Source organism: Physeter macrocephalus, chromosome 21 (assembly GCF_002837175.3).
Source record: "Physeter macrocephalus isolate SW-GA chromosome 21, ASM283717v5, whole genome shotgun sequence".
NCBI classification, from domain to species: domain Eukaryota; kingdom Metazoa; phylum Chordata; class Mammalia; order Artiodactyla; family Physeteridae; genus Physeter; species Physeter macrocephalus.
In genome coordinates, this window is record NC_041234.1 from 51,532,221 (window position 1) to 51,558,611 (window position 26,391).

The following is a 26,391-nucleotide window of genomic DNA, read 5'->3' on the forward strand; positions in this document are numbered from 1 at the left end:
TTTAGTTTTTTAAGGAACCTCCATACTGTTCTCCATAGTGGCTGTATCAATTTACATTCCCACCAACAGTGCAAGAGGGTTCCCTTTTCTCCACACCCTCTCCAGCATTTATTGTCTGTAGATTTTTTGATGATGGCTATTCTGACTGGTGTGAAGTGATACCTCATTGTAGTTTTGATTTGCATTTCTCTAATGATTAGTGATATTGAGCAACCTTTCATGTGTCTGTTTAGCCAAAACCTCTTAACTGTCATTCACTACTTGTACAGCCTTAGATAATTACTATATTGGCAGACCTCCACACACTCATTAACCACTCTAATGAAAAAACAATGGTAGTAAACAATCTAAACTAAGAATCCAAACAAAATTTCATTCTCTAATTCTTTTCCTTCCAACCTCAGATTGACCTTATTGAAGTTCACATTGACAAAATAAAAGTTAATTCCATAAACATATGAAAATATGATTTGTAGAAAAGAGGTAATCTATATTGGTACTAGGATTTAATCCCACACACAACACATGAAGTACCTGGATGTTTACAAGTCAGTACTAGAGAAAAATAAAAACAAACCCTCTTTCAGATATAAAAATAAAGAAGTCTCTCTAACTGTCTGATGAGTCTAAACAAATTTTAGGCTGTACATGGGCACACCTAGCTCTCCCCACTGTCTCTCTTAGATCATTTTTTTTAGAACTACTCTATCATTGTTTAAACAAATAAGATAAATATGTCAAGGAAGGGGAGGGAGATGCAATATTTTTGGAGTTTCCTAACCTCATAACTAAGATTCCTTACTTTTGGTAAGAGTGAGCTATATAAATTTCTGAAAGATACTGTTTTCATAATAACTTGAAACTTTAAGAAGACTAGAAATCAAGAGCTTAAATAAAACACTCATAAAAGTTATATGGGCCAGGCAATCAAAAAAACAAACAAAAGGAAGCCAAAATTTCCCATATATACCTAAGTAACAACTTAGTATTGGTAATAGCACACAGCTTATTTGTAAAAATACAGAAAAGCACAAAGGAAAAAGAAAAAGTTCAGCCATAATTTCTCAAACAAAAGAAAACCACATTTGGCTAACATTAAGCAGTTAATATTCTGAACACTAACAACACGACAAAGTCCACTTGTGAAAGATCAATAAATATTCCTGAAAATAATTTATAAAAAATACAACTCAGAAGCAGAAGCAAGAAGAACTACAATCCTGCAGCCTGTGGAAAAAAAAAACACATTCACAGAAAGATAGGATGAAAAGGCAGAAGGCTATGTATCAGATGACGGAACAAGATAAAACCCCAGAAAAACAATTAAAAGAAGCGGACATAGATAACCTTCCAGAAAAAGAATTCAGAATAATGATAGTGAAGATGATCCAGAACCTTGGAAAAAGAATGGAGGCAAAGAACGAGAAGATGCAAGAAATGCTTAAAAAAGACCTAGAAGAATTAAAGAACAAACAGAAATGAACAATACAATAACTGAAATGAAAAATACACTAGAAGGAATCAATAGCAGAATAACTGAGGCAAAAGAATGGATAAGTGACCTGGAAGACAGAATGGCGGAATTCACTGCTGCAGAACAGAATAAAGAAAAAAGAACGAAAAGAAATGAAGGCAGCCTAACAGACAACTGGGACATTAAATGCAACAACATTCGCATCATAGGGGTCCCAGAAGGAGGAGAGAGAGAGAAAGGACCCGAGAAAATATTTAAAGAGATTACAGTCGAAAACTTCCCTAACATGGGACAGGAAATAGCCACCCAAGTCCAGGAACCGCAGAGAGTCCCAGGTAGGATAAACCCAAGGAGAAACATGCCGAGACACACAGTAATCAAATGGACAAAAATTAAAGACAAAGAAAAATTATTAAAAGCAACAAAGGAAAAATGACAAAAAACATACAAGGGAACTTCCATAAGGTTAACAGCTGCTTTCTCAGCAGAAACTCTACAAGCCACAAGGGAGTGGCATGATATATTTAATGTGATGAAAGGGAAGAACCTACAACCAAGATTACGCTACCCAGCAAGGATCTCATTCAGATTCAACGGAGAAATCAAAAGCTTTACAGTCAAACAAAAGCTAAGAGAATTCAGCACCACCAAACCAGCTCTACAACAAATGCTAAAAAGTGGGAAACACATGAGAAGAAAAGAACTTACAAAAACAAACCCATTAACAATAAAGAAAATGGAGCCAGATCACAGGAGCACAGTGATTAAGGATGCCTGAGTCAATGAATCTCTTTTCAGCGCGGGTTGGACTAACCCTAGGACAAATGGTGGAAACAAAGCTATACACACACACACACACACACACACACACACACACACACACACACACACACGACACTAAAGGGATAGCATCTCTGGGTAGGAAGGGTCATTAGAGGTCTAGTCCAACCTCCTAAACAGAGAAAGAAGCTATAAGCTTAGCCTGGGAGGTCAAGGAAAGACTCAAGTCAGTGAAAAAAGGAGGGAGGGAAGGGAGGGATACCATATCGATAATTACCTTAAATGTGAATGGATTAAATGCTCCAACCAAAAGACACAGGCTCGCTGAATGGATACAAATACAAGACCCATATATATGCTGTCTACAAGAGACCCACTTCAGACTTGGGACATATACAGACTGAAAGTGAGGGGAGGGAAAAAGATATCCCATGCAACTGGAAATCAAAAGAAAGCTGGAGTAGCAATACTCATATCAGATAAAATAGACTTTAAAATGAAGATTGTTACAAGAGACAAGGAAGGACACTACATAATGATCAAGGGATCAATCCAAGAACATATAACAATTATAAATATATATGCACCCAACATAGGAGCACCTCAATACATAAGGCAACTACTAACAGTTATAAAAGAGGAAATCGACAGTAACACAATATTAGTACGGGATTTTAACACCTCATACCAATAGAGAGATCATCCAAACAGAAAATTAATAAGGAAACACAAGGTCTAAATGACACAACAGACGAGATAGATTAAATTGATGTTTATAGGACATTCCATCCAAAAACAGGAGATTACAACACTTTCTTCTCAAGTGCGCACGAACATTCCCCAAGATGGACCACATCTAGGGTCACATATCAAGCCTCAGTAAATTTAAGAAAATTGAAATCATATCAAGCATCTTTTCTGACCACAACGCTATAAGATTAGAAATCAATTACAGGGAAAAAAAACGTAAAAAACACAAACACATGGAGGCTAAATAATATGATACTAAATAACCAAGAGCTCACTGAAGCTACCAAACAGGAAATCAAAAAATACCTAGAGGGCTTCCCTGGTGGCGCAGTGGTTGCGCGTCCGCCTGCCGATGCAGGGGAACCGGGTTCGCGCCCCGGTCTGGGAGGATCCCACATGCCGCGGAGCGGCTGGGCCCGTGAGCCATGGCCGCTGAGCCTGCGCGTCCGGAGCCTGTGCTCCGCAACGGGAGGGGCCGCAGCAGAGGGAGGCCCGCAAACCACACACACACACACACAAAAAACCTAGAGACAAATGACAATGAAAACACAATGATCCAAAGCCTATGGGATGCAGCAAAAGCAACTTTAAGAGGGAAGTTTATAGAAAAACAAGCCTACCTCAAGAAACAAGAAAAATCTCAAATAAACAATCTAACCTTACACCTAAAGGACCTAGAGGAAGAAGAACAAACAAAACCCAAAGTTAGCAGAACAAAAGAAATCATAAAGATCAGAGCAGAAATAAATCAAACAGAAACAAAGAAAACAACAGCAAAGATCAATAAAACTGAAAGCTGGTTCTTTGAGAAGATAAACAAAATTGATAAACCATTAGCCAGACTCATCAAGAAAAAGAGGGAGAGGATTCAAATCAATAAAATGAGAAATGAAAAAGCAGTTACAACAGACGCAGCAGAAATACAAAGCAACCTGGGACTGCTACAAGCAACTCTATGCCAATAAAATGGACAACCTGGAAGAAATGAACAAATTCTTAGAGATATAACCTTCCAAGAATGAACCAGGAAGAAACAGAAAATATGAACAGACCAATCAGAAGCAACGAAATTGAAACTGTGATTAAAAACCTTCCAACAGGGCGTTCTTGGTGGCGCAGTGGTTGAGAATCTGCCAGCCGATGCAGGGGACACGGGTTCGTGCCCCGGTCTGGGAAGATCCCACATGCCGCGGAGCAGCTAGGCCCGTGAGCCATGGCCGCTGAGGCTGCGTGTCCAGAGCCTGTGCTCCACAACGGGAGAGGCCACAAGAGTGAGAGGCCCGCGTACCGCAAAAAAAACAAAAACAAAACAAAACAAAACAACCTTCCAACAAACAAAAGTCCAGGACCAGATGGCTTCACAGGTGAATTCTATCAAACATTTAGAAGAGAGCTAACACCCATTCTTCTCAAACTCTTCCAAAACATTGCAGAGGAAGGAACACTCCCAAACTAATCCTATGAGGCTACCATCACCCTGATACCAAAACCAGACACATACTACAAAAAAAGAAAATTACAGACAAATATCATTGATGAATATAGATGCAAAAATCCTCAAAAAAATACTAGCAAACAGAATCCAACAACACAATAAAAGGATCATACACCATGATCAAGTGGGATTTATCTCAGGGAGGAAAGGATTCTTCAATATACGCAAATCAATCAATGTGATACACCATATTAACAAACTGAAGAATAAAAACCATATGATCATCTCAACAGATGCAGAAAAAGCTTGTGACAAAATTCAATGCCCATTTATGATAAAAACTCTGCAGAAAGTGGGCATAAAGGGAACTTACCTCAACATAATAAAGGCCATATATGATAAACCCACAGCAAACATCATTCTCAATGATGAAAAACTGAAAGCATATCCTCTAAGGTCAGGAACAAGACAAGGATGTCCACTCTCACCACTATTATTCAACATAGTTTTGGAAGTCTGAGCCACAGCAATCAGAGAAGAAAAAGAAATAAAATGAATACAAATTGGAAAAGAAGTAAAACTGCCACTGTTTGCAGATGATGTGATACTATACATAGATAATCCTAAAGATGCCACTAGAAAACTACTAGAGCTAATCAATGAATTTCGTAAAGTTGCAGGATACAAAATTAATGCACAGAAATCTCTTGCATTCCTGTACACTGATAATGAAAAATTTGAAAGAGAAATTAAGGAAACACTCCCATTTACCACTGCAATAAAAAAAATAAAATACCTAGGAATAAACCTACCTAAACAGACAAAAGACATGTATGCAGAAAACTATAAGACACTGATGAAAGAAGTTAAAGATGATACAAACAGATGGAGAGATATACCACGTTCTTGGATTAGAAGGACCAATATTGTGAAAATGAATATACTACCCAAAGCAATCTAAGGATTCAATGCAATCCCTATGAAACTACTAATGGCATTTTTCACAGAACGAGAACAAAAAATCTTAAAATTTGTATGGAGACACAAGACCCTGAATAACCAAAGCAGTCCTGAGCAAAAAAAAAAGGAGCTGGGGTAATCAGACTCCCTGACTTCAGACTATGCTACAAAGCTTCAGTAATCAAGACAATATGGTACTGGCACAAAAACAGAAATATGGATCAATGGAACAGGATAGAAAGCCCAGAGATAAACCCACGCACCTATGGTCAACTAATCAATTACAAAGGAGGCAAGGATATACAATGGAGAAAAGACAGTCTCTTCAATAAGTGGTGCTGGGAAAACTGGACAGCTACATGTAGAAGAATGATATTAGAACATTCCTTAACACCATACACAAAAATAAACTCAAAATGGATTAGAGATCTAAGTGTAAGACAGGACACTATAAAACTCTTAGAGGAAAACAGGAAGAATACTCTTTGACATACATCACAGCAAGATCTTTATTAACCCACCTCCTAGAGTAATGGAAATAAAAATAAAAACAAAAACAAACAAATGGGACCTAATGAAACTTAAAACCTTTTGCACAGCAAACTACAAACCAGATGAAAAGACGACCCTCAGAATAGGGGAAAATATTTGCCAACGAATCAACGGACAAAGGGTTAATCTCCAAAATATATAAACAGCTCATGCAGCTCAATATTAAAGAAACAAGCAACCCAATCAAAAAAAGGGGAGAAGACCTAAATAGACATTTCTCCAAAGAAGACATACAGATGGCCAAGAAGCACATGAAAACTGTTCAACATCACTAATTATTAGAGAAATGCAAGTCAAAACTACAATGAGGTATCACCTCACACCCGTTGGAAGGGGGCATCATCAGAAAATCTACAAACAACAAATGCTGGAGAGGGTGTGGAGAAAATGGAACTCTCTTGCACTGTTGGTGGGAATGTAAACTGATATAGCCACTATGGAGAACAGTTTGGAGATTCTCTAAGAAACTAAAAATAGAACTACCATACAACCGAGCAATCCCACTACTGGGCATATACCCTGAGAAAACCATAATTCAAGAAGAGTCACATACCACAATGTTCATTGCAGCACTATTTACAATAGCCAGATCGTGGAAGCAACCTAAATGCCCATCGACAGATGAATGGAAAACAAGGATGTGGTACATATACACAATGCAATATTACTCAGCCATAAAAAGGAACGAAATTGGGTCATCTGTAGAGACGTGGATGGATCTAGAGACTGTCACACAGAGTGAAGTAATTCAGAAAGAGAAAAACCAATATCGTATATTAATGCATATACATTTTTCTAGGTTCTAGTGGAACCTAGAAAAATTGTATAGATGAACCGGTTTGCAGGGCAGAAATTGAGACACAGATGTAGAGAAACGTATGGACACCAAGGGGGGAAAGCAGCGGGGTGTGTGTGTGTGTGATGAATTGGGAGACTGTGATTGAAATATATACACTAATATGTATAAAATGGATAACTAATAAGAACCTGCTGTATAAAAAAATAAATAAAATTCAAAAAAAATAAATAAATGAAATAAAACAAAGGAAACAGTAGCAAAGACCAATAAAACTAAAAGCTGGTTCTTTGAGAAGATAAACAAAATTGATAAGCCATTAGCCAGACTCAGCAAGAGGGAGAGGTCTCAAATCAATAAAATTAGAAATGAAAAAGGAGAAGTTATGACACTGCAGAAATACAAAGCATCCTAAGAGACTACTACAAGCAACTCTATGCCAATAAAATGGACAACCTGGAAGAAATGGACAAATTCTTAGAAAGGTATAACGTTCCAAGACTGAACCAGGAAGAAATAGAAAATATGAACAGACAAATCACAAGTAATGAAATTGAAACTGTGATTAAACACCTTCCAACAAACAATAGTCCAGGACCAGATGGCTTCACAGGTGAATTCTATCAAACATTAAAAGAGCTAACATCCATCCTTCTGAAACTTGCAAAAAACTGCAGAGGAAGGAACACTCACAAACTCATTCTATGAGGCCACCATCACCATGATACCAAAAGCAGACACAGATACTACAAAAAAAAAGAAAATTACAGACCAATATCACTGATGAATAAAAATGCAAAAATCCTCAACAAAATACTAGCAAACAGAATCCAACAACACATTAAAAGGATCATACAGCATGATCAAGTGGGATTTATCCCAGGGAGGCAACGATTCTTCAACATACGCAAATCAATCAATGTGATACACCATATTAAACTGAAGAATAAAAACCACATGATTATCTCAATAGATGCAGAAAAAGCTTCTGACAAAACTCAACACCATTTATGATAAAAACTCTCCAGAAAGTGGGCATAGAGGGAATCTACCTCAACATAGTAAAGGTCATATACAACAAACCAACAGCAAACATCATTCTCAATGGTGAAAAACTGAAAGCATTTCCCCTAAGATCAGGAACAAGACAAGGATGTCTGCTCTCACCGCTATTATCCAACATAGTTTTGGAAGTCCTAGCAACGGCAATCAGCAAAGAAAAAGAAATAAAAGGAACCCAAATTGGAAAAGAAGAAGTAAAGAGTCGCTGTTTGCAGATGACGTGATACTATACAGAGAATCCTAAAGATGCCACCAGAAAACTACTAGAGCTAATCAATAAATCTGGTAAAGTTGCAGGATACAAAATTAATGCACAGAAATCTCTTGCATTCCTATACATTAATGATGAAAAATCTGAAAGAGAAATTAAGAATACACTCCCATTTACCACTGCAACAAAAAGAATAAAATATCTAGGAATAAACCTACCTAAGGAGACAAAAGACCTGTATACAGAAAACTATAAGACACTGATGAAAGAAATTAAAGATGATACAAACAGATGGAGAAATATACCATGTTCTTGGATTAGAAGAATCAATACTGTGAAAACGAATATACCACCCAAAGCAATCTACAGAGTCAATGCAAACCCTATCAAACTACCAATGGCATTTTCCACAGAACTAGAACAAAAAATCTTAAAATTTGTATGGAGACACAAAAGACGCCGAAGAGCCAAAGCACTCTTGAGGGGAAAAAAACAGAGCTGGGGGAATTCCCAGAAATAAACCCACACACCTATGGCCAGCTAATCTATGACAAAGGAGGCAAGGATATACAATGGAGAAAAGACAGTCTCTTCAATAAGTGGTGCTGGAAAAACTGGACAGCCACATGTAAAAGAATGAAATTAGAACACTCCCTAACACCATACACAAAAATAAACTCAAAATGGATTCGAGACATAAATGTAAGACTGGACACTATAAAACTCTTAGAGGAAAACACAGGATAGAACACTCTTTGACATAAATCATAGCAAGATCTTTTTTGATCCACCTTAGAGTGATGGAAATAAAAACAGAAATAAACAAATGGGACCTAATGAAACTTAAAAGTTTTTGCACATCAAAGAAAACTACAAACAAGATGAAAAGACAACCCTTGGAATGGGAGAAAATATTTGCAAACGAATCAATGGACAAAGGATTAATCTCTGAAATATATAAACAGCTCATGCAGCTCAATATTAAAAAAACAAACAACCCAATCAAAAAATGGGCAGAAGACCTAAATAGATATTTCTCCAAAGAAGACATACAGATGGCCAAGAAGCACATGAAAAGCTGCTCAACATCACTAATTAGAGAAATGCAAGTCAAAACTACAATGAGGTATCACTTCACACCAGTTAGAATGGGCATCATGAGAAAATCTACAAACAACAAATGTTGGAGAGGGTGTGGAGGAAATGGAACCCTCTTGCACTGTTGGCAGGAATGTAAACTGATACAGCCACTATGGAGAACAGTATGGAGGTGTCTTAAAAAACTAAAAATAGAATTACCATATGACCCAACAATCCCATATTGGGCATATACCCAGAGAAAACCATAATTCTAAAAAATACATGCACCCCAATGTTCACTGCAACACTATTTACAATAGCCAGGTCATGGAAGCAACCTAAATGCCCACTGACAGATGAATGGATAAAGAAAATGTGGTACATATATACAATGCAACATTACTCAGCCCTAAAAAGGAATAAAATTAGGTCATTTGTAGAGACGTGGATGGATCTAGAGACTGTCACACAGAGCGAAATCAGAAAGAGAAAAACAAATGTCGTATATTAATGCATATATGTGGAACCTAGAAAAATGGTACAGATGAACCAGTCTGCAGGACAGAAATAGAGACACAGATGCAGAGAACAAACGTATGGACACCAAGGGGGGAAAGTGGCGGGGGGTGGTGGTGGTGTGATGAACTGGGAGATTGGGATTGATATATATACAGTAATATGTATAAAATGGAAAACTAATAAGAACCTGCTGTATAAAAAAATGAATAAAATTCAAAAAAAATATACAACTCAGTAGGGCTGAAAGGCTTTAAAAATGTAAAGCTTTCAAAGAAGGGAAAAACATCTGATAAGTTCTGACATTTGAAGAACATGAACCAAAGATAACAGAAAACTCACATACCAAGGACTGTTACAAGAATGGCACCATGTCTTAATAGTGCCAGGGAGGTTAAAGCCCACAAGGAACAGAAACTTTCAGAAGTATGGGAAAGATTTTTTTTAAATGGCTTTGAAAAACAAAATCTGAAAGAAGAATGGAGTCTTGTACTAAGCATGTCGGGGGGTTGGTATATTAACAGAAGATGGTAGGTAGAGGCACTCAACTTCTATTTTATTCAACACGGAGAATCATCTTCCAACTGGAAGTAGTGGAAAAAACAAATTTCTCAGAGAGACTCAAGAGCCAAAACTGCAATATTTCCAATAATAATCTTTGAGAAATCACAGAGAACAGGAGAGATGCTAAATGATGTAATCTTCAAAGAAAGTGACGTCTATAAGCTATAGCACAGCAAAATCTGATGAGAAACCTAGGGGGAAATTCTGCAATAGACTATCAGATATACTGCAAACACCTAGAAGAAATATGTTCACCAGAAGTGGAATTCACTGCCAAATTAACCTCATTTGCTTTACATAGTTTTCTTTCACATACAACTTGCTTTACAAGATTCTCACATTAAAATCACCTGGGGGAGCTTTCTCTGGGGCAAACCAGACAGTGATATTTTAAAAATTCCACAGATAATTCCATTGTGCAGTCAGGGCTGAGAAACTCTTTGATAGGGACATCAGGATAATACTGCCGACTCGTCTAGCTTGGTTTCTGTACAGAGTCTGAAAAGGTTTTGCATCCTATCGTTACGGAGAAATGTGGACTAGATCAGTGCTTCCCAAACTTCAGCATACAAACGAATCATATGGAAATCTTGTAAAAATACAGATTCTGATTCAGTAGGTTGGGGGTGAGGCCTGAGAGCGTGCATTTTAAATAAGCCTCCAAGTGATGCTGATGATCAGTCTGAGTAGCAAGGAGCTTGATGACAATACAATTTAACAGATTCACAGTTGTTAAATACCACTCTCAAAGATTATGGAGCAATGTTAACCTGCAAACAGCCCTGTCTTTAGCATTTTAAAAAGAACCATGTCAAAGACATGCTAAACAAATCTACAGACAACTGAAAGCTGGGAGTTAGCAATGAAGATGTATGTATATGATAAAAAATATTCTGAATTCTCTGGGCTGTGAAGATGAGCTGAAATCAACAAAATGATGATAAATGTGCTACCATAAACACTTTAAGGGTTAGCAAACTGAAGAAATCCATAATAAGAGTACAGAATTGGGGGGGCTTCCCTGGTGGTGCAGTGGTTTAGAATCCACCTGCCAATGCAGGGGACACAGGTTCAATCCCTGGTCTGGGAAGATCCCACATACCGCCGAGCAACTAAGCCCGTGTGCCATAACTACTGAGCCCGCATGACGCAACTACTGAAGCCCTTGCGCCTATAGCCCGTGCTCCACAACAAGAGAAGCCACCGCAATGAGAAGCCCACGCACAGCAACGAAGAGTAGCCACCTGCCCCGTTCTCCACAACTAGAGAAAGACTGCATGCAGCAACGAAGACCCAACACAGCCAAAAATAATTAAAAAAAAAAAAGATTACAGAATAGGGGAAAAAAAACCTGTCTTGGTGAGTTCACATGAAGACCTGAAGTTTTTAGTTAACAAAAGCTCAATAAAAAGACCATTTGACCTGGCTGCTAAGAAACCTAAGAGTCACATGTTGTTTTCCCAGGCCATAGTGTTCAGATAAAAGTAGGTAACAGTGCCAGTGCAACTTGCTCTTCAGACTATATGTGGAGTATTTGAAACATTTAAAATACCTCCAAAAGGACAATGACAAACACAAGAAAGTATCTAGAGTGATCAAGATGGTGAGAAGCCAGGGAATACCATAAAAGAAACGGTTGAGGGACTTCTCTGGTGGTCCAGTGGTAAAGAACTCGCCTTCCAATGCAGGGAAAGTGGGTTCGATCCCTGGCCAGGGAACTAAGATCCCACATGCCGCAGGGCAACTAAGCCCGCATGCCACGACTACTGAGCTCGTGCGCCTCAGCGAGAGAGCCCACGTGCCGCAAACTACAGAGCCCACGTGCTCTGGAACCCGCGTGCCACAACAAAGAGCCCGCACTGCAAGGAAGATCCTGCATGATGTGACGAAGACCCTGCATGCTGCAACTAAGACCTGACGCAGCCAAAGAAAATAAATTAAAAAAAAAAAAAGAAAAGAAATGGTTGAATTACTTGGAGGTGTCTAGCCTGAAAACAAGACTAAAAATGGACATGATTACCATCTTCAAATATTTGGAGTTATAACATGAAAGAGAGCAGAACCATAGGGTCAAACTAGGGCCAAGAGTTGAAGAAATATGGAAGCAGATAATTCTTTTAATAGTCTAACAAATAAGATTGTCTAAAAGTGGAGACATAACCAGTCTCTTGAAGCAAGCTATTACCAATCTCTGGAAATATTCAAGCAGAGGCTAGATATTAGGTGGGAGTTTGTCCTTATTAGGTGCGAGTTTGAACAGACTGACTTCAGAAGACCCTTTGGACTAAAATGTCATTAAGGATGGATAGTCCCTTGGTTTTCTATGCTGGGCCTAGGGTCATACTAAGCCACATATTCCCAGTGGCACAATTTTGTTATAACATTTTCTTGGTAAGACCAATCCACTTATGTTGCCCCATCCCCTCCCTCCAACACACTTTGTGCTTTACTACCTTCACACTTCTACTAATGCTGTTCCTTCAGCCCCCCGCTTAGTCTTTCCCCATTTCCCTCACGCCTCAAGGTTTAATGAAATCTTACCACCTAAGAAGCTATTACTATCTCAGCTATCAATTTTTTCATCCATCTCTGCACACAGCATTTGTCTGTACCACTAGTGTCACTTCCTGCCTTACATGGTCTTTTATATTTTTGAAATATTAATTTTATTAATATCTTATTTACCCAACATAACCAAAATATCATTTCAACATGTTATCAATATAAAAATTAACAAGATGTTTTATATTCTTTTTTAAAATTCTAAGTCTCAGAAATCTGTTGTGTAATTTACACTTACAGCACATCTCAAGTTGGATGCTAAATCTTCATTAAAGTGAAATGTAGTCCTAATGAAACAACAAAGTTGTGTTTAATGGAAAAATTTTACACTGCTTCAGTTTTTTATTTAGCTTAATTAAAATTAAAGAAACTTAAAAGTTCAGTTCCAGTTAATTAGTGACATTTCAAGTGTCCAGTAGCCACATGTGCTTAGAGGTTACCATATTGGACAGTGCAGCTTTAAAGAATCTGTAAGACAGAAACCCCACATATGGAAAGAGCTTTAAAGTGTTTTCAATGTATAGTTTATGCTCTATAAACCCACTATTTATGCATCTCCTTTACATTTTTCAAAAATAAAATAATAGGGCTTCCCTGATGGCGCAGTGGTTAAGAGTCCGCCTGCCAGTGCAGGGGACACGGGTTCGTGCCCTGGTCCGGGAAGATCCCACATGCCGCGGAGTGGTTAGGCCCGTGAGCCACAGCTACTGAGCTTGCGCGTCTGGAGCCTGTGCTCCGCAACGGGCCTGCACGTCTGGAGCCTGTGCTCCACAACGGGAGAGGCCGTGACAGCGAGGGGCCTGCGCACCGCGTTGAGGAGTGGCCCCCGCTCGACGCAACTGGAGAAAGCCCACGCACAGAAACGAAGACCCAATGCAGCCAAAAATAAATAAATAAATAAATAAAACTTAAAAAAAAATAATGAATACTCTACAAAAACACATGGGATAGATGATTCTTTCCTACACTCACCAATCTTCAAGTTCACTCTTGACATTCTAGAATTTCTAACATTTCCTACATGGAAACTAGAGACAAAAAAAAATCATACCTCCATTCAAAACCCTCCCAACACTGTGATTTTAGGGACTGTTAAATCCTAAATAGCTCCCACCTGATGAGTTTAGAGGTTACTTTATTCTATTCAAGAGGGATTTTTATTTTGGTTTAATTTTACTTTTTAATTCAAAATTTTAACGAGACACACTCACAAAGCAACATGTGAACAAATCCAAATTACTATTACTTCCATAATAACACGCTGCTCTCCTTTCCCCCTGCCAACACCAGAGAAAATAAAGGAAAATATTTTCCCCACATGGCATCCCTGCAACGCACTCATTTATTTCAAAATTGCAACCAAACTGGCAAGGCTTCATTAAACAAAACACAATGTTTTTGCTAAGGTATAGGTTTCCATTTAAAATGCAGTCTGTTTCTTGTAGTTGATTAGGGCACAGGGAGAGAAAAAGCCAATTTGCTCCCCTACTTTCGCCCAAAGCCTTCATTCTTTCTGCCTCATTCTGCATTTCCCCTAGGTTGGGAGTGGTGGTCAAGAGATTCCAGCACTGGCAAGACATCTCTACTTTGTATGGACATTTAAGGGGTCAGTTACGGCTGTAACACCTGCCGAGGTCCCCTGGACTAGAAGTAATTATCAATACATCTTCAAAGAAAAGGAAATCCTGAATGTAAGCAATGCCCTCAAATGCCTTGTAAAATCATCTTACTAACATTCATCCAAATGAACCTGGTCTCATTTTAAGCAGTCCCTTCACTACCTAAGTGGTATAAAAATGAAAAAAATGTAATAATTCTAAACCGCAAGTTCAGTCCAGCCCGACAGATGTAACGTCACTATTGTTTGGTAAGTGAAAACTAACATTTTAAAGGTTAAAGTATGCCAAAGATGTCAGGAGACTGCAGTCCAAATGATAAAATACAGATCTCTCTCCATTTTGGTGTGAAAAGATCAGTGAAGAATTATGTTAATAAAATGGGTCTCTAGACTCTACTCTGTGGTGAAAAACATTGTGGTACATTTCCAGTTTAACTTATGTAAGAGAAAAAAAGAATCCCCACTGTCCCCCTCACCCAGGCTCCTTCTATCATCATAGAAGAGAAGATTTTAAATCTTTTTATTTAGTTACCTTATACTCAGTTATAATATTCATGTGCACAAGTCAGAAATTTTGGATTGAGTATATACGGTTAGCATCAGGCATTTTTAAACTTAAATATTTCTGGGAAAGCTTACCAATAAAACAAGAGAACAAATGTGTAACTGTTCTTAAATCACTTAGGTCTCTTCCTAGTTATAAGCAATACCTGTACATACAGCCCTTTCACCTACATTTCATTGAAGCCTTACAACAATCCTATGAAGTATGAATCATCAAATCTATTTTACAGATAAAAAACAGAAGCACAGACAGAGGAAGTGACTTACCAAAGGCCATGTGCTTACTAAGTGGAAAGAGGCAGTAATTAAACCCAGGCCTCCTGATTCCAAATCCAGTCAACTTTTCACTAAATGGACAACTGCCTCCCAATATATGCCAAGACTATAAACTTTAAATAAATACATTCCTTTAGTCCCAATAGGCATGTCCAATGTATTCAACCTCACTATGAGCTTTTTAGACCATGTTCATTTCCGGTATGAAAACTTCCAAAATGACAAAACACCTTTTATAAGCAGTCTGAACCCAGCAGGGCTTATTTTTAAATAAGTCAACTTTTAGTATTTTTGTTTTAAATAGAGTTGCCCCTCGGATAAATAACATATTTTATTAACCTTATTTCTTTCAGAGTACTGTGTGCCAATATATCCAAATCCATTCCTGGAACACAAGCAGCCAAATTAGAAAATTTGCCCAGTCATTTCAAAAACTACTCATTTGGTCAATAAATGTATGACTGTGTCAGGTAAATTTAATTCTGGGGAGGAAAAGCCAGCAAGAAAACCAAACCTGAGATTTATTCTGTAACTAGGGAGTTTAAAGCAGATTTTATTCACCTTGAGAATTTTAAAGCATTTTTAGTGATCTCCAATTCTCCTATAGTCATTATCATATATTAATATAAATTATGCAGATCACTATGTTTCTAACCACTGCTAAAAGTATTTCATTTAATTCTCCACGTACACCAATCTTTAAAAAATGTAATTTTGTTATAATGTTAGGGCAAAAAGTCACTTAAAACATACTGTTCAGTACTAATGGGTCAGTAGACCTGGTGCTAAGTATAAGCACACGCATACTATATTCAATGGACATACTGCATCAATTAAGAAGATTTAAGGCACTAAAATATATCGTTAACAAAACAACAGACTTAAAAAACTGAATTCTGAAATTCAAATGCTTGTGCGAATATCAGTTTTAAAATAAGCCACATCTATTAAGTCTGGAAGAAATAACCTCTTTTTAAAAACAAAAAGGTATGGTGGGAGGGAGGAATCAAGGTAACCTAATATCAACCAACTACTAAAGTATTATACCTTGAGCATCATCACCTTTTGGATGTGTTCATACAAGCTCCAAAACTCAATAGTGTTCTAAAGCACAACATGCCAACTTAAAAAAATCATAGGTACCAACATAAAAATGTGTCATACTGAAAAGAGGACAAACATTATTCTGTTTGCAACAGAGCTTCTTCATTAAGAACCTCATAGAGTAGATGAGAATTAATGACATGCAAGCCTTGTGAATAACGAAAATGTCAGCTCAATAATACCGTCACCAAAATGAAAAATACTCACTATAGTTAAAAACAAAAAAGGTCAAATAACAAAGAACTGCTGAATTTGAGGTCATGAAAATAAAATACCATCGTATATGTAGTTATATACAAAAGTGTTGGGAATTCTTCCTATAGAGAATGTTTCATTAAAATTTTACAGCATTTGTAGCAGACAAATCAAAGGTTGATTACCAGATAGCTTTTTTATTCTATGAGCAGCAGGGTGGAATTCAGCTCTGTGAAAATGGAAAAAGAGAGGATACTAGGTTCTAGTCTTGGCTGTAACAGTAACTAACTATGTAAATTTGGCCAATTTATTTAACCTTTTGTGTCTCAGGATCTCCATCAATATTAGAGTACTAGATTAAGCTATCTACAAGATACCTTTCCAATTCTATGAATCTGTGACTATGAATAAGATATAACCTGCATCATATTACAATACTAAGTCAGAAAAATAAAGCTTAAGAAACAACATGAATAACTAGGAGGTAAGCTTAGAAGCTGTGCTTTTCTTACTGCTATTTCACTCATACACTTCTATCTCTTTTTATGACTATCTTATTTTTTTTTAAGAAATATAAAGCATTCCTCTTTAAAAAACAGGGCAGGGTTTATGTTTCACTGCCTTTACTTATTGCATGGTACCTCTCACCACCCACACAATTTGTTGATCATTTCCATTACTGGCCTATCAGAGGATGCTACTAAGGCCTCCACCACTGCTGATACTACTAGAGCAAAATGGGATTATAAAATATCTGCATGGCAATGTTAGCTTAGCCTGGTTTATATTCTTCTACCTTTACCACTTGAAAAGGACAGCAGGAAAAAAAGGATTCAGCATGTCTCTAATCTCTTGGCAGGAAGTCTGCAGCTCACAAACAATTCTGACTTACAACAACCCTCTAAAACAGTTAAACCGAAAGAATATTAAGAATGTCAACAAATCAAAGGATGGAGACCAAGCCAAATGCTGCCAATTCACAGGATCAAGTTAGTTAAAAAAAGAAACCATTATAATGACATTTCAATTCACTCAAGTACTTTAGACACTGAATTTAATCTTCAATTACCCAGTTCAACCCAGTTCATGCTCTTTTATTATCAAGCTATGCCACTAAATTAGAATTTGGTCTCATTCACACTAACTCAATTCTGACTTCTCATTATTCTCAAGAAGTCAAAAAATGACTCAAAAACCCAAAAGATTCATGTGTTTATTTTTAAGTTATTAATGTAAAAGTCACTGATTACTGGCAATTTTGGTGTTAATTGGTAAAGTACTACTTTTTAAGAAATAAGTTTTCCACCAAAAATGAACTATTTAAAAGAGTGAAGTCAATTTTTAAAATTAAAATCACTTGACCAAAAAAGAAAATATTATCTACACAAATACAAATGACTGCTATATTGTTTGAGGAAAACGATATTGTGTCACAGAACCAAACACATTGACAACTGTGATCCCTGAACCAGTGCTCCTACACAGAAATGGTGACAAAGGTGACCATATATCCCCAGTCTGTGCAGAAGAGTAGCAGTCTACAACTGTTGTCCTGTAGTAATTATTAATATGGCCCTCTTTCATGCCTAAGTGTCCCAGTTTGGATAAATTATATGGTCACTTTAGATGTAATTGACACTAACAGAAACTTTGGTCAATAAAAAATGAAAATTGTAATTAAGAGTTAAATCCTTTCTTCATACACTCAAATGAAGAACAAGAGGAAAGAGACTAGTTTTCATTCCAGAAAAAATTGAAAACACTGAACACAAGTATCTCCTCTCCCCCACAGAAAGTATCATATTCATCACCATGCAAATGCTCTAACAGCAGCCCAACCTGTAGTAGTGAAATTATTGCAAGAGGTCCACAAATCTACATACATACCGTGCACTGTCTACAGATATTTGTCTCCCACATATGTCGGTGATATTATGACTAATGAAATTAAAATCTTGGGTTGAAGCACTAAAATACAAGAATATCTACAGCAAAAATATCAAGTATATATTTCAAGAGCAAAACCACAAGTTCACAAATATATTCCCAAATTGTTCAAGATTGTCAAGATTTTTACATCTAAAATGAACTGCTTGATTATCTGGGAAACTTCCATATTCCAGGTTGGAAAAAAAAATAACGAAGGAAAAATAGGCACAGAAGTGTTACTGCTTACACTGGGTATCAAAATGTCAAAGGATCATGTAAGCTGGACACTTTTTAAAATCAATGTGCCATAAGGTTTTGGAAATGTCTGTTATACAGAAATGTTAAGGAATTAGACTTACAAAAGAAAAACATGTCCCAGCCCTAGTCAGTGGCCCAAAATTCTAGCACCTGATTGGTCTGGGTTTGACAGAGGACTTTTTACTTTCTAATTTGTTACCTACTTTACAGTAAATCAAGGGAACAGGAGGTTGGTGAGTGGTTTGCTCTATTTCCCAATCTGCTAGAGCTTTGGGAAAAGTAATATACACATTATAATTCCATAAATGCAGATGTTTCATTTGATCTACTGTATTATTTAAGTCCTCACTACATGTTCACCAACCAGCCTAACATTTCTAGATATGACTTAATTATTAAGTTATTTCTTAAAGCCATTTCTGATTTTAAATTAAGTTTATCAAACTTTATCACAAGCAGTAACAGCTGAAACAGGAACCTTGACAGACCAAAAGAGGGTGTAATTGCTAAATAAGTCTCACCTGCTTCATAAAGCAAATTTCCTTTAACAAAAGTTTTTGATGCAAATAACCTATAGATTTTAAAAATTACAACCTTTCATTTTCTTTGCATTTCCAATCTAATTAGATAGCAATTAACTCTAAAGACATAAAACTTTAGTGACTTTGGCATCAGACAGACCTGAGTTAAAATGGGGGCTCTACCACTTATTAGCTATGTAATTGAGGACAAATTACCTAATCTCTCCTTTAAGACTCAGTTACCTCTGTAAAATAGGTAACATCCTCATGAAGCTTTGCTGTAAGGAATACAAAATGATGCATGTGAAGCACAGGACCTAGCACATAAGTATTCAATACAAATTAGTTATGAATTTAGGCTAACTACCCATCGCAGTTTGCCTGGGACAATGCAGGTTTGCACCTGGATGCATTATTAATAATGTCCCTTTTGCTCTTAAAAGCATCCTGGCTAGGGCAATAAATTATGTGGCTACCTTAACAATGATGATGAAAGGAGTTAATACCAATTAGAGTATTACATATCATTTATGACTTTTTGGACCTTGAAGGAAAAAAGTCGAATGTCACACAAAATAATGAGATTATATTCCCGTAATACAGTCTGCTGATAATTCATTTTGTTATTCAATAAACATTTAAACACTATTTATTTATACTCATCTCATTCCAACAGTAATTTAAGGCAGCAAATTTCTGTATTGTTTTTTCTGTTCCATACAGGTACTGGTAAATTTCAAACGTTATTTTAAAGGAAAAAAATTGACAGATTCAGCACTAATGAGGTTCCAGCTACTCAGGAACACTACCTTTTGAATTCCCAGTGAAAAACATCCACTCTGATCATGAAGACTGCCCAAGACCAACTAACATATATCAAATAAGCCCATCCAATTACAGGGCCTGCAAAACAGAATAAATATTTTTAAACATGCATTCTACACATAAATCATCAGGAGACGCAACAAAAAATAAATTACCTGACTGTTATGACATAGTATTGTAATACAATAAACTGGATTTTAGTTTTCTTCACTCTCTGCTCTAGAAAAAAAAAGAATCCATTATTCTTCCTCTTTTATAAGATAGACATTTTCTTTGAAACAGACACATCCTAAAAAAATACATATCCTATATATTTTAGATACAGATACACACACATACACACACACTCACCACAACCCAATGTAACTCAACATTAGTATTAGGATATTCGGGGAGACTGAGAAGGTCAGAGGGAACCAGGAATCTTATATGTTATATATAAGATAGCCTTTAAAGGCCGAGAGCCAATCTACCTTTTAATATAAAATTACTTAAAATAGCCCTTTTCTCATCAGACCAGTAATTATTTTCAGATTCTCAGTTACTTCCAAAAACTTATTTGGCACATTACACTAGCCTAAGGCAGTAACTAAAGTATGAAAGATCATCAGGACATCTTAGGCTAAAGAAAAACATTTTTTCAGTAAGAGTATCGTAAAATCCAACTAAAAAATATTTAGATTGGTCTTCCTGGGTACTTTATTTTTACAACTTAGAAAACCGATTTTGGGGGAGCGATAAGTGTGCCTGCCTGCTCTCAAGCCATCCAGGACGGACATAATGTACCTGATGGGGTGATACAAGTATTCTGTCTTTAATAAGGAGAAGAATTAAAAAAATGATTAGTAATAGTATGTCTATTTCTTCCTCCCTTCAGTCATCCAAAGCCACTGCGGTTAATTCTGATTCAGGAGATGCGGGCTCCTTATTTCCAGAAAAAAATTATTCTGGGGCCTTGCAAACAGTGGATGACAACCTGATATAAATGCTTCCTCTTGCCCCAAAACTAAAGAATGACCTAAATAACAAGCCTGCTAGTCCTCAGAATCCCGGACTAACCTGTGGAATAAGTATGGTGCAACTGTCTAGGGAAGGAACGTGGCTGTCTCCTCCATCTTGAAATTAATCAGCATAAGGGAAAAAGGGACTGAGTATTCAGGAAGCAGAAGCCCAACCGGTTAATACTAGTTACTAAAGCTATGGCGTACGTGGCAGGTACCGCCCGCAGAAGCCGAGACCCTTAGGCATTTTTTTGAGGGGGGATGGGTTGGGTTGCTCACGGATTGAACGGAAATTAACTTCAAAATCATTTGGCCCAATTCCCACCCTCACCCAGGAAAAAACAACGAACACGCAACGGCTTTTCCCTCCCTTTTGGGGGGATCCTTGCAGTGATATCTGCCAAAGGATATGCCAGGGTTATTCGAGCAAGGGAGTAAACCACATTTGCCTCAGATCCTCAGGGAAGATGTCATCGTGGCCCCAGGGGGCGCCTAATTGATAGTGCCCTGCAGAAGGGCTCAAAATGGGGTTTTGCAAATCCTGGGAAATATAAAGGCCCACGAGTTCTCAGCATCTTAGAGCAGCCTGATTTTTCCCCCATTTCCTAAACCCAAGCCCGCCATGTAAAAGGGAGGGGGGGGAGGAGGACGCGAGGGAAGTCTCCAGAGAACCGAGGAGAGAAAAAGCTGAGACGGTCAAAGATTCTCAAGCCTGAAGCCAACACTCGAAAATTGCCTCCCCAAAATTCTTAAGGTTCTGGAGGGCCCCGGCCGCGGCTCCAGCGGCCACGGAGAGGAAGTACTTTCCCACCTCCTTCCCCTTCTTCAAAGAGCCTGTCGGCCATACACCCAACTAAAATGGCAGCGGCGACTACGCCACGGAGCCCCCCGCAGCAACCTGCGCCTGGGGTCCGGAGGCGGCGCTGAGCCTCCGCCACGATGCGCCACTCAGGCCATTTTGAGAGAACGCAGTAACCGCAGCTCCGCTGTCTTCCTCTCGCTCTCCATCCATTTCTCAGAGGATTCCCAAGGCTTCACTTACTCGGTTTTAGTGTCGGGATCCGACTCGGTCGGTCCGGCCGCCGCCGCCGCCGCCGCCGCCGGGGCTCCTGCGCGCCTCCCCTACCGCCGCTCTCAAGCCCGCCTCCGATGAGTCGCTGGTTGAGACCCGCCTCTAGCCCAGCGCCTGCTCGGAGACGTTGCTCAGGCAGCCATTATCTTCCCCATTGTTACCAAGCAGCGACAGGAAACGCTTGCCCACAACAGGAAGTGATGATGCTGCGTCCGGGCCCCGCAACCCGACTCCCAGCCGAGTAGCCAATCCCAGGCGATTCCTCGAAAAGGCTCGGTGGGAGGAGAAGGCTGCCGGCTGACGACGCGGCAAGGCGGGCCGCGGCCTGGAAAAGGAAAACCGCTGTGACGCCCACCATGTGACAGGCCCCACCCTCCTCCGCCATTTTGAATTGTGGCGAGAAATTTCGCGTTCTGAGAATTGTGGGAACGTTGGCTTTCCCGTTTTGAAAGCTGGAGGACGTCACCGTCTGACTGCTGGAAACCCTTTTCAGAGTGAGAAATGCGAAACTAGTCTAACCTGACGTCGATTCACACAATTAGCCCGGACCGGTTAATACAGCATCCTACTTTTATTCGACATTAATCGAGCGCCAGCTGTAGTGTCAAGCACTATTATAGATGTTGGGGATACAGCGGAAATTAAAGCAGACCAAAGTCCCAGTTCTCATGGGTCTTTATAGTCTACTTGGGCGAGGGACAATAATTACTATATATATGTGTATATATATGTATAACATATATATAATTGATGATAAATGCTAGGGAGAAAAAGCGGGGGAAGGTGGGCGGGAGAACGCCCGGTGGGGGCAAACGGGAATTGCAGTTTTAAAGAGTGGTCAGAGGTGGCCTCTCTGAGATGGTAATTCTGAAATCCTTGGAAGAGGGCGGTGACTGTAAAACGGTGGGAAAATCTGATAAGGTTGGAATTTAAGGGCGGTTAAGGAAGGCCTTTCTTGGTAATGCGTGAAGGAAGGTAGAGAATGAGCTACCCAGCATCCAACTCCCGTTTTCACAGTTAAAAACAACCACGGTTTTAGGGTGTGTCCCTGTTTTTTTCCCCCATTTTTCTGTTTTCTGTGTTTTCAGGTAACACTCCAGCTACTCTGGCTTTCTTAGTATTATTCCAGCGAACTAAACTTGTTCCCACCTCTACAACTGTACCTTTTCTCAATTGTCACCTCCCCAGAGAACACTTCCCTAACCACTCTATCTGAAATAACAACTTACCCGTCCCCTTACCTGCTTAATTTTCTTTAGAGCACTTCATCTGAAAATATATTATTTATTTGTTTACCCCACCCCCTTAAGAACAGTAAACCTGTTTGTTTTGTTCACTGTTATATCCGCAGCGGACTCATAGTAGGCCCTCAAATATTTTTTGATAGAGTGCTGGCCTCGGCATGACGGCCATTTCATCAGCCAGAAATATATTTCATTCCAAGCGGTTACAACCACAATATCCCTCATACTTCCATGCTCAATTTTCCAACAGGCTTGATATTGTCATTTTTGACAGTATGGGAATATGAGTTTGGTATTGTGTCTCTACTCAGCTTTTGTCTTATATTACATGTCATATACTAGAACTTTTACCTAGAATGTGTAAAATGAGTTCTTCAGTGGCCTGCAATTGCTATTAAGCCTGATATTGAGATCATGGCAATAACATTAGCCACTCCTTGACATATTCTTGAGACAAACGTGGCTTAATGTAAAATATAAAATCATAAAAGAAGTGGAAAATGTAAGTGAGTATGTCCATAGCCTTGGGGAGGTGGAAGGACTTTCTAAACATGACACAAAGTCCATAAAAGAAATTACTGTTAAATACAACTTCATAAATGAAAGTAAAGCTTCTGAATGTCAAAACACAAGGTTAATAAAGTTAAAAGACAAATGACAAACTGAGAAAAATAATTTCCATATGACAGCTAAGGGGTAGTACTGGTTTATAATAAAATAAAAAGATAAAAGAAATTGGCAAAAATGCTACATATTATAAACATGTGATAAGCATGTATGGCTAGTATCACTACAGACAGTCCCCAATTTACGTGGTTCGACTTGCGATTTTTTGACTTTACTATGGTGCAAAAGCAATACTCATTCAGTAGAAACTGTACTTCAGATTTGAATTTTGATCTTTCTCTGGGCTAGCGATATGCAGTACGATACTTTCTGGTGATGCTGGGCAGCAGCAGCAAGCTGCAGTTCCCAGTCAGCCACATCATGAGGGTAAACAACCCAGACACTGATAGCAATTCTGTACCCACACAACCATTCTGTATTTCAGTACAGTATTCAATAAATTACATGAGATATTCATCACTTTATTATAAAATAGGCTTTGTGTTAGATGATTTTGCTCAACTGTAGGCTAATTTAAGTCTTCTGAGCATGTTTAAGGTAGGCTAGGCTAAACTATGTTTGGTATGTTATGTGTATTAAATGCATTTTCCACTTAGGATATTTTCAACTTAGGATGGATTTCTCGGGACGTAACCCCATCGTAAATTGAGGAAGATCTGTAGTCTATAAAGTGCTATTATAATTTTTTTAAAAGATAACTACCCCAATTAAACGTGCAAAGGGCATGAATAGACAATTCAAAGGAGAAAATATTTGGCTGATAAGCATATGATAATATTAATCAGAGTAATCAACCTCACTCATAATCAGAAATAAAAATAAAAGCAGAGATATCTCTTTTTTGCCTATCAGAATGTCAAAGGTTAAAAGTTTTATAATATTAAGTGTTGATGAAGATACTATGAAATGGGCACACGTATATGCTACTGGTACAAACTGATACAACCTTTTTTAGGTAATTTGGCAACACGTATCAAAAGCCTAAATATCTATATTGTTTGACCAACAAGTCCACAAACAGAAATTTATTTTAAGGAAAATAAATGGACAAGTTTTCAAAAATATACGTAATAAACGTACAAAGATGTTAATCATAGTGAGGTGTATAATATTGAAATACTGAAAAATCAGAAAAAAGAACTATTCAACAATAATTAGTTAAATACAGTGCAGCCACATAATGGACTCCTACATAGCCATTAGAAATGAGTAGGTAGATCTGGAAATATGTTTTTAAATAAAAAGACAATTTATAAAATAGCATGTATTATTCTATTTTTATATTAAGATATGTGTAAATATACATAGAAAAAAGTCTAGATGAATATACATGCAAATAAAATGTGAAAGGATTATTAGTCATTTTTAATTCTTTACCTCTTTCTGTATTGTCTTGAATATTTACAATATGCATGTATTTCTTGGTATTGGGAGGAGGGGCTATTTTTATTTTAAAAGAAAAGTCTGTCTGAATCTGAAAATAAAAAGAAAGAGCATCTCCCCATCTGCTTACTCCTTCCACGCTTCAACAAGTCTACTCTTCCTTCTTCCTTCCTCCCTTCCTTCCTTCCTCCCTCCCCCTCTGCCTCCCTTCTTTCTACTCTCTCTCTCTCTCACTCTCTCTCTCTCTCCCTCCCATGTACTCTTCCATGCTCTTTTATAACCAAGGGGCTGCTTACTTCCAACACCTAGGATATGACTTCTTCTCAAAACAATTTATCCCATGATGGCATTCAGTGCCACCCTAGAACCCAGGGAAGCAACCCACTGAATAATTCTCATTGAGTTTCTCTTCAGTCTAATTGCATTTCTCACCCATGTGCTTTTTACATATGTGTGATGTTCACATATTTTTATCCCTTCCTTAACAGGAAAATAATAAAAGAATTTTCCTTCTGTTCATTTACTCAACAAAATTTATTGATCACCTATTATATGATGATCATCTACTGTAGATTGATCATCTACTTTATTTCCCAGCTGGTGGCTGGGAATAGATCAGTAGACCACAGACAAGAAGACCCTGCCCTTGTGGCAGGACAGACATTGACCAAATACTCATAAATGTAATGAACATTACAAAGGAGACAACATATTGGTACATTGGGACGGGTATATAAAAGGAATATTTAACCCATAGAGTTGCCATTTTTAGCTGAGACTTGAGCTGAAGGAAGAATGATGGTTAGGGAAAGAAGGAAGATAAGGGAGGAGCCCTGAGGGAATAACCTGCACAGATTTCCTGGGGTGAGAAAATGGAGCCTGGGAAACTGAAAGAGTAGCTCATTTTCTCTAGAAAATCATTCTATTTTATTTTTTTCATAGCACTCATCACATTGGAATTTATCTTGTCTATTTGTTTACGATGTTTATTGATTGTATTTCTATGTTTATAGTCTGTCAGTCTTCCCACTG

The 26,391-nt window shown here is 38.0% G+C and overlaps 1 protein-coding gene across 3 annotated transcripts in view; it reads right to left on the minus strand.

Moving 5' to 3' along the window:
- RLIM (ring finger protein, LIM domain interacting) overlaps window positions 1–22,285 on the minus strand; it is a 37,050-nt gene extending 14,765 nt beyond the window's left edge. The window contains exons 1-2 of one of the 3 annotated variants that reach the window (XM_007123818.4): window positions 22,076–22,285; window positions 20,188–20,251 (exon numbers count right to left, since the gene is read on the minus strand). The gene's annotated coding sequence lies outside the window, so the exon portion shown is untranslated. Of the gene's footprint in view, window positions 1–20,016; window positions 20,124–20,187; window positions 20,252–22,075 lie in introns of those variants that run through there. The other 2 variants (XM_007123817.4, XM_055081669.1) reach the window with 2 other exon arrangements.
- Between the last annotated feature and the right edge of the window lie 4,106 nt (window positions 22,286–26,391).